General features: G+C 41.7%; 1 pseudogene; it reads left to right on the forward strand.

The window, feature by feature from the left end:
- The first annotated feature begins 1,670 nt into the window (after positions 1-1,670).
- Positions 1,671-5,106, forward strand: LOC130211582 (ankyrin repeat domain-containing protein 46-like; annotated as a pseudogene).
- The last annotated feature ends 4,720 nt before the right edge of the window (positions 5,107-9,826 follow it).

Raw genomic sequence — 9,826 nt, forward strand, 5'->3', positions numbered from 1 at the left:
TGGATTCATTACAAATCAACTGAAATATTGCAAGCCTTTTATTCATTTAATATTGCTGATTATGGCTTACAGCTTAAGAAAACTCTAAAATCCTATCTCATAAAATTAGAATATTTCCTCAGACCAAGTAAAAAAAAAGATTTATAACAGCAAAACAAAATCAAACATTTGAAAATGTCCATTAATGCACTCAGTACTTGGTTGGCAATCCTTTTGCACGGATTACTGCATCAATGCGGCGTGGCATGGAGGCAATCAGCCTGTGGCATTGCTGAGGGTTTATGGATGCCCAGGATGCTTCAATAGCGGCCTTTAGCTCATTTGCATTGTTGGGTCTGGTGTCTTTCAGCTTCTTCATAATACCCCACAAATTCTCTATGGGGTTCAGGTCAGGGGAATTGGCAGGCCAATCGAGGACAGTAATGCCATGGTCAGTACACCAGTTACTGGTGGTTTTGGCACTGTGGGCAGGTGCCAGATCATGCTGGAAAATGAAATCCTCATCTCCATAGAGCTTTTCAGCAGACGGAAGCATGTAGTGCTCTAAAATCTCTTGGTACACAGCTGCATTTACTCTGGACTTGATGAAACACAGTGGACCAACACCAGCAGCTGACATGGCTCCCAAACCATCACTGACTGTGGGAACTTCACACTGGATTTCAAGCAACTTGGATTTTGCGCTCTCTTTTTGTCTTACCCTCCTGATGGGAGGTGTCAATGATGGTCCTCTGGACAGCAGTCAGATCAGCAGTCTTCCCATACTTGTGATTTAGTTTACTGAACCAAGCTGAGTGTTTTTCAAGGCTCAGGAAACCCTTGCAGGTGTTTCAAGTTAATTAGACGATTCAAGTGATTTGTTTAATACCCTACTAGTATACTTTTTCATGATATTCTAATATTTAGAGATAGGATATTTGAGTTTTCTTAAGCTGTAAGCCATAATCAGCAATATTAAAAGAATAAAAGGCTTGCAATATTTCAGTTGATTTGTAATGAATCCAGAATGCATGACATTTTTGTTTTTTTAATTGCATTACAGAAAATAAAGAACTTTATCACAATATTCTAATTTTCTGAGACAGTCCTGTATAACCGAAGTCCCTGCTATCATATAATTCGCGTTATGTTGTCTGCTCAGCTCCGGTATCGTTGTTCCATACGGACTGTTTTGTTAGCGATTTTTTTTTTTTTTGCGGGTGGGGGCCTTGACACGTCCAGGCCCAGGGGCCCGTGGTTTCTTAATCCGTCCATGGGTTCAACAAAACATTGCATTAAATCAACCAATTAAATGAATACATATTTTTTAATTAGAAAATCCGTCTTATCGACAATGGTTATTGGGGTTATCAACTAATATTAATAAAAAAGAAAATAATTGTTTTAAATCCCTCCACGACCAACTGGAACCAGAAGGTGCACTGGCAGCAGGTTGTCGCTAGAGGGCAGCAAACCACTCGTTCACCCATATGGTCGAATAACCAATTAAATAAAAAAACAATAATAAAAAAACATCTGTCTTGTCTACAAATGTTTTGGCCGGTGTGTAACAACGAATATTAAGCGAGAAGAGAATAATTAATTATTCCATCCTTATTGTGACGGTTGACGTTTTTACGTAAGAAACGTAAAACGTGAGGAAGGAAAGCCGGAAAGAAGGCGTTAGCTTCTCTCCAAGATGGCGGCGACCATAGACAACAGCAATGCCGTTCAGGCGACAAAGAGAAAGCACCTGGGGATCCCCGAAGCTGTGTTCGTGGTGCGTAGAGGACGACAGTAGCATGTGTTGTGCACACGGCTCTACGAGGAGGTTAAACCGTTGAAAACGGCCGTTTGTGCTACTTGTAGCCGGTGTGTCGGCGCGTCATGCTGGCTACCAGCGAGTTAGCTTTAGCTAGCACGAGAGCTAATCCTGCTGTGTGTGTGCGGGGCGGCTCCTCGCCTCCATCTACGGACATGGCTGTCTGTGCGCGAGCTGCTTTGACGCTCTACTTTATTTCTGATTTCTTATCTCAAGCATTTGAGTTGGGTCCACGTTAGCCCGCTCTGCGCATGCGTGTCTTCTAACGGTCGCTTCAGCTGCCTCCTTTCTGCTTTTAACTCGCTGCTAATATAAGAATTGAGATTCTCAACTTGGCTGGACATGCTTAGTCAAACTACGAGTAAAAGTAAAAATACGAAGTTATATATCATTAAAATGTAGTTAAAAAGGACTCAGCAGGCAAACATTTGACTTTCATTAAACTTGTTCATTTTCGGTTATTTTCCTTCCGTAAAAAGAAGAAAACAAGTAAACATGTCTAAATTTAAGGCAATAAACCAATTACTATCTATATTTAAAAGTTTTTACAGCTGATTCATGCAAATATTAATGTCTAAAAACATGGAGTTTTTAAGATGATACAGTTATGTAATTCACAAAAGTAAGTGATTAAAAACCCTTGACTCTTAAGCTGTCAACCACATTTATGCACATTTTAAAGGTTTTTACAGCCTCATTTATACAAATATTAATGTTAAAAAAACATGGCCATTTAAAGAATATATACAATAATAGCTATTCAAAACATTAAGTGAATAAAAACCGTGGACTCAATGTGACAACAGCATTTATGCAAATTAGCACTTATTAATTGTATACCAAAAATATTTTACATCACTTTTGGATATTCATAAACAAAAAATGTCCCCCTATATGTGTGTATATATATATATATGTGTGTGTGTGTATATATATATGTATATATTCAGTTCTTTTGAAATCAGTTTTTAAGGGATTGTTATCAAAACGTTTATGTTGTATATTGATTGTAAAAAACAAAAACAATAAGCAGATGTTGTTATTGACTTTCTGATTCTTCCAGGAGGATGTCGACTCTTTTCTGAAGCAGCCGGGCAACGAGACGGCCGACTCGGCTCTGAGGAAGCTGGACGAGCAGTACCAGAAATATAAATACATGGAGCTCAACCTGTCCCAGAAGAAACTCAAGTAAACGACCGTCAGCTGCGTGAAATCAACCCACGTGAGGTTTGTCTCTTCTTCGAGCTTCATGCTGTCGGCTGTGGGCTCACGCATTCCTGATATTATGTCATTAAAACTAGTTTCTTTATTCTGAATCACTGATTTTCAGAGAGGTCTTTACTCGTTAGTCGATGGAAGAACATTTATTATCAGTTATTCCGTCCAGGGGGCGTGTCTTCAGACTCTGGGTGTTGCTCATCGGCTGATGGTGAAAGACAAAGGTGTCTGAAACACTGAAACATGACTCGGTGTTTTTTACCTCCGATCTCCAACTCAGGTACGCTGGAATTTTCTGACACCCACTCGGACATGTCCTATGTCTTCATCAACGACTGTCGCAGACCAACGTGCCGCTGCTGCAGGCCTGCATCGATGGAGACCTGCCGTTCGCCAAGCGGCTGCTGGAGACGGGCTGCGACCCCAACATCCGGGACAACCGGGCCGCACCGCCTGCACCTGGTCGGCCGCGCGTGGACATCTGCCGCCTGCTGCACAAGTTCGGGGCCGACCTGCTGGCGACGGACTACCAGGGGAACACGGCGCTGCACCTGTGCCACGTGGACACGATCCAGTTCCTGGTCTCCAACGGCTGAAGATCGATATCTGGTGAGATGAAAGACACGATGATAATAAATACACAGAGCAGAAGAACTTTCATACAGGAAAGGCTCTTTAAAATATGTGTTCAAGATTTTTCCATCTTGGAACGGGACAATCTGACCGGCGACGTAACAGGAGGGTTGACCTGGTCGTACGTGGCGTTTCCTTCCTCCTCTATAACAACGTTGTCCCGTCTCCATAGTAACCACAACGGCTCCACGCCGCTGGTGCTGGCTAAGAGGGGCGTCAACAGGACGCCATCCGCCTGCTGGAGGGCCTGGAGGAGCAGGAGGTGAAGGGCTTCAATCATGACCCCTCTCCTCCAAGCTGGAGACCATGCAGATGGCCGACAGCGAGAGGTGAGGCGCTCATCAATACATGTGAACCCTGAGAGGACGTGATGACATCATTGTACCCCCCCCCCCAGCGCGATGGAGAGCCACTCCTTGCTCAACCCCAACCTGCAGAGCAGCGAGGGCGTCCTCTCCAGCTTCCGCACCACCTGGCAGGAGTTCGTGGAGGACCTGGGCTTGGAGGGTGCTGCTGCTGCTGGTGGTCATCGCCCTGCTCTCCCTGGGCATCGCCTACTACGTCAGCGGGGTGCTGCCCTTCTCCACCAGCCAGCTGGAGCTGGTGCACTGAGGGGAGGAGGAGGAGGAGGAGGAGAAGAAGAGAAGGGGAGGAGGAGGAGGAAGGAGGAGGCTTGAGGTGACGAGCAGGAGGACCCAGGAGGTTTAAATATGGTGTGAAGTATCAAATCCCCTTTTTTAAATGAGATCAAATACGTTCTAGTTTTTATTCACATGTTCCTCATCTCTCGCCTCCTGCATGTTACGAGCTGAACGTTGACAATGTTTTGTGCCTTTTACTTTCTTATTGGGCCGATCTTTTCAACTGTTATTTATCTGATATCTTTCCGTGTTTTTTGTTGTTTTCTTTCACTGCACACATACTGTGTCACGTTGAGTTCAGATCCTGTCCCCTCGCTCCCTTCATCGTCTCCTAGCCGGGTGACTTCGGGGCGACTCGACGATCCATAACTCGTGACCGATGAGCGAGCACCTCGATGTGAGGGCGGCTTTTTTTTTTGAGAGAACGCTTCCAGCTTCGAAACGTCCCGTTAAAGACATTCCCTCCAGAAGCATTCACATCCACCCTGTTGTAAACATATTTATTTATAAATGTATATATTTATTTATAAATATATATTTACAAATGGATATATAAATATGTTTATTTATATAAATGTATATAAATAAACACATATATTTACAAATAAATATATTCGTATTTATATATAAATATATATACATTCGTATTTACACAATGCTCATAAACTAGGATTGTAACAGCAGATACATTTAGTTTAGCTCTATATTCACTTTATCTTAACCCACGTGTAACCCATGTAGATGTGTATGTGTCTTTTCCCGCCTGTTGGTTTCCTGTGTGGAGTAAGAATAAAGTTAATGTGTGTGTTCTCACCGTCGACCCAAGGTATCAGATTACTGATTGGCTCTCACAGGGATACCTGGCGGAGCTTTTGAGACTAAGCGGCTTTAAACAAGTGAAATGTTTAAGTTCTTTGTCTCCAATGCAGACAGTCTGTAAAGTGATGTAACTACATCTGCTCATCCTGATGAACTCTATCATCTGGTCAGGTAAAAGGCCTTATAGTGTATCAATGCTATGATGGCACCATGTAGTTCCATTCATATCTTGCTGTGGGCTAATACTAATTTAAATGTATATAATATATTGTGTCACTGCGAACTTGTCACTTTTCGGTGAAATTCGCCGTTTTGAAGTCAACTGGTCCGCTGCCGTTGAGATTGCAGTAAGATGCGGAGAAAATGTGATGTGGTGCTCTTCGCAATAAAACATTTTTTTTTAATATATGTTTTATTGATTTTTACACCAGGGAAGAGGATTCACACACGTCTCAGGGCAATTGCAGATTGGAATTTAAAACCTCCCCACCCCACCCACTCTACCCTGTGTATGGTGGGTAGAGAGAAAAAAACCTGATATTATTGTAAGGTGACCTTGGGTGACTTGAAAGGCGCCTCCAAATTGAATGTATTATTATTATTAGGGGAGGTTTTAAATTCCAATCTGCAATTGCCCTGAGACGTGTGTGAATCCTCTTCCCTGGTGCATGAAACGCTGCAGTAAAGCAGTTTTTCGTTCTTCATATTTTCCCCATTCGTCTCTCCTTCCGTCTCGACTTCTGACCTCTTTGCATCAAAATCGTATTAACAGTGAATAATAATTTGAACACTCGCGCTGTACCCGGCATCCTCTCACAGTTTGCGACAAAGGACGGTGTGATGTGCATTTGGAGCAGGAGGCAAGAGAGAGAGAGATCTGGGGGAAATAGAGAAATATTTATCAGGAGAAGGAGGCAGCATAAGCAACAGCGGAGAAGTTGTGACAACAAGGGAAAAGAGGAGGGAGGGGTGGACAGTGAGAGGGGAATGGAGAAAAGAAGAATAAAGAGGGAGGGGAGTTTGGATGGAAAATAGTGCTGGTGTGTGAGTTATCCCTGGGGAACTCTGTCCTCTGGTGAGGCTGCACACTGGTTTCTTAACCTGAGAGGCAGATTATCATCATCCTGTATGCTTCTGTCTCTATATGGGATTTAGAGACTATAGGGAAAGGGTTGAAATCCAGATTATACAAGTGAAAATGTCCCAAAAGGTGTGAAACTGTGTTTGACATTTTCTGAAATGAAATATGATAACATATATACATATATATATGTATGTATATATGTTTGTGTATATATATATGTATGTATGTATATATCTATATATATATGTACGGTCTATACCAGGGGTGTCAAACTCATTTTCCCCATGGGCCACATCCGCCTCATGGCTGCCCTCAAAGGGCCGGTTGTCACTAACACGGTATAATTCTAACTATTCCACAACATATTGTTAAATAACTGTCTTTGCATTTGTTTATTGTTTATTTAGATGTACTCATAAATTTATAACTATATAAGCAAATGTATTTAATATTATAAAATAAATCTATTTCATTTAATTATATTTATTTTAACCCACATTACTTTATCAAAGATCAAACAAGCATTATTACATTAACTTTGTTAAAAGCTTCACAGTTGAGACAGGTGGTTCTCCACTGGTCTGGGGCAGTGGTACTCCACTGGTCTGTGGGAGTGGTTCTCTACTGGTCTGGCTTTGGGACGCACTATCACCCCACTATCACTGGACAAGCTGAGACCTAACTTGAGGGACATTTTTAACTTCTCAAATGTATTTAATGAAAAGATGTTTCAGTTTTAACCTGAGAGTTCAGAATATCACAGTATGCACAACAAAACTATTGAGTAATATTCCCTTTTACAGTCAATTATGAACCAACAAGTGAATCTTAAGGACACAAGGTAATACAACATACATTACTTCTCAGTAACTTCAGACTTTAAAACATTTCTAAACAGTGCTTTTATGCATAAACATGAAATAAAAAAGTCTGGTTTTAAAAAGCCTCAAAAGATGTAATTCATGTCTCACTCACTGGACCTCTGACACATAAAGCTGCTCTACAAGTCAGAGTCTTGAGGAGCAGCTTTTATACACAAACTATAAATAAATTAAACAAGGGTAATTAAAAAAGATTCACATATTCAATATTAACTTTTCTTCTGACGATATTATAAATACTGAAAAACATGAAGCAGCACTCACTTCAGCCTTCGTGACCACTGACACATAGACATGATGGAGGAATTCATAATAGGGGAACTGGGGATGTTTGTTAATACAAAGTCAATGTGGTCACACACGCACACAAACACACACACGCGCGTCTGGATGTCCGCTGGGCAGGATGCGAAAAATGCGCCTCATTCGGGTAGATGAGACTGTGTGGGACTTTCTCAACAGAACAAAGAGTGTGTATTTCTTCCGTGGTGGACGGTGGTAACGAACTGTTATATGCCACGATAAGCCACGCCCCCTCTCCGGCGCTTCTCACGCGAGTGAAGAAAACGTGACAAATATTCCAGCGAGTGACTCACGCGGGTACTTTAGTAAAGCAACGCAAGGGTTCGCCTCTCCTCTGGCACATAAATATCACACATAAATAAATGAAGAAATAGGTGTGGACACATAAATAGATATATAAATGAATGAAGGAATACAGAAATGTAGAAATACATTTATTTAATGATGTCCTGTTGAGTTATAACTTATATTTATTCATTTCTGTATTTATTTATTTATACATTTATTATTTTATTTATTTATACATTTATTTAAGCATTTATGTATTTATTCCTGTATTTACTTATTTATTTATAAATTTATTTAAGCATTTATTTATTTATTTCTATATTTATTTATTTATACTTAAGTCATTTTGAGTCCTCCATAGAAGCAGCTTTGCTACCAATGTTACTGCAGTAAAAGGAGGAGTCATTACTCCATACACAGAAAACAAGAACAAGACTTTCTCTACTCACAACTGTCTGTTTTGTTTACAAAGTTGTCACACAGTGGATAAGTGCCCACAGTTTAAAAGGAAAGGACATCGTGATAAGATCAATTTTCTCAAGGAACAGGGTATTTGTTTTGGTTGCCTGAAAGTAGGCCACATAAGCAAAGACTGCAGGAATCGCTTGCATTGCAATGTGTGTCACCAAAAGCACCCAGGAGTCCTTCATATAGAGCGGCAGGAGAGAGGAACAACCTCACAGCAACCCCGACAGTCTGAGACCCCTCCAAGTGTTTCAAATGCAATGTCTCAGACCTGTGGCCATATTGGGGCTGGTGATGAAGATAATTCCATCTTTTCTATTGTTGCAGTCAAAGTCAAGAGCCAGAGGGGCAACAAGCAGTGCAGACATACACCTTTTTGGATCCAGGAAGTTCAGGCACATTCTGTCCAGAGAACTTGGCAAGAAAATTGAACTCAACTGGTAAAAGAACAAGTATTCTATTGAGAACAATGGGTCAAAAGAAGATTGTAAATGCCAGTGGTGGGCCGTCAGGGCCAGCAAGGCCTTCTCTGCTGGCCTAAACATCATCAGAATATAATTTTATTTTTTAAAATAAATGTTCCCACAAATATGTATTAAATTATTCCCCAGAGTAAGAGTTATACTCTTCATTTCATAGCTTTCCTCTTGGTTGCACTGCTGCCAGCCCCAGGTTGAGATTTGGAGGGCTGGTCTTTATGTTAGATCTTTTATCCAATCATATTCAGCCATCGTGTGTTGCCAGGGGGCTAAAATCTGCCCGTAGGCCTTCAGAATCAACATTGCAGGCGCTGGTAGCTTCAAGTGAATGGGAATGAACATTTAGTGTCAACCAATCAGCTTTAGAGTTGGCTCCTGTAGGCCTTCTAGAAGGCCCCGGAACCGGCACAGGAGCCAGCTAGCAGGCGTAGTGCTGCACGTCTTTTGATTGGATTACCAATATTGAGAGGCGGGGCCTATGGGCAGGTATATGCAGAACCTCAGAACTAGGAAACTGAATTTGATAAACGAATTAATTTGCGTACTACTAAGCTGTTTTTTCAACCCACAATGGCGGAAGGAGGAGAAGATATCGATTTGGTCGAGGATATAATTATAACGCCATTCTCAAGACAAACTTTAAGACCGACGCTACAAAGCCCGTCACAGGCGGGAAGAGGTTCGTTCGCCACGTTCAAAGTTCCAACTACGAGCGCTACCAACGGCTCAGGCTCCGAGAAGCTCTGCACACCGGACTGCTGGGAATGCCTGATGCAAGTGATCGATTTGGTGTTTGGAGCCACACTGGCTTTGCAAACTTGAGTTGTCTAACCAAGGCAGCAACGAGACACCAAAGTACGGCTCGGCGCTTACAAGCATCGGTGCTTTGAAAACGTTTGGGGACACGGAGCGGATCTACAGATCAACGAACACGTTGAAAAGGTGAAGAACAATAGGGACATATTGAAAAGACTCACAATTGTGTCATGTGTTTGGGTAAACAGGAACGTATTTTCATCATCACGGTGAAACTGCTCTGGTGACAATGCGCTGTTTAGTGAACAAACTGTAAAAAAAGTTGGACTTAAAGCTTAAAGTTTGTGGACCAGAAATGGATAGAAGACGAATATTAATATAACTCTGTTGCACTCGAGTATCTTCTTGCCTATTAGTTGAACTGGACTGTATTGTACTCTTCCCCTGCAATTCTCTGA

This window comes from Pseudoliparis swirei, chromosome 21, assembly GCF_029220125.1.
Source record: "Pseudoliparis swirei isolate HS2019 ecotype Mariana Trench chromosome 21, NWPU_hadal_v1, whole genome shotgun sequence".
Lineage (NCBI taxonomy): Eukaryota > Metazoa > Chordata > Actinopteri > Perciformes > Liparidae > Pseudoliparis > Pseudoliparis swirei.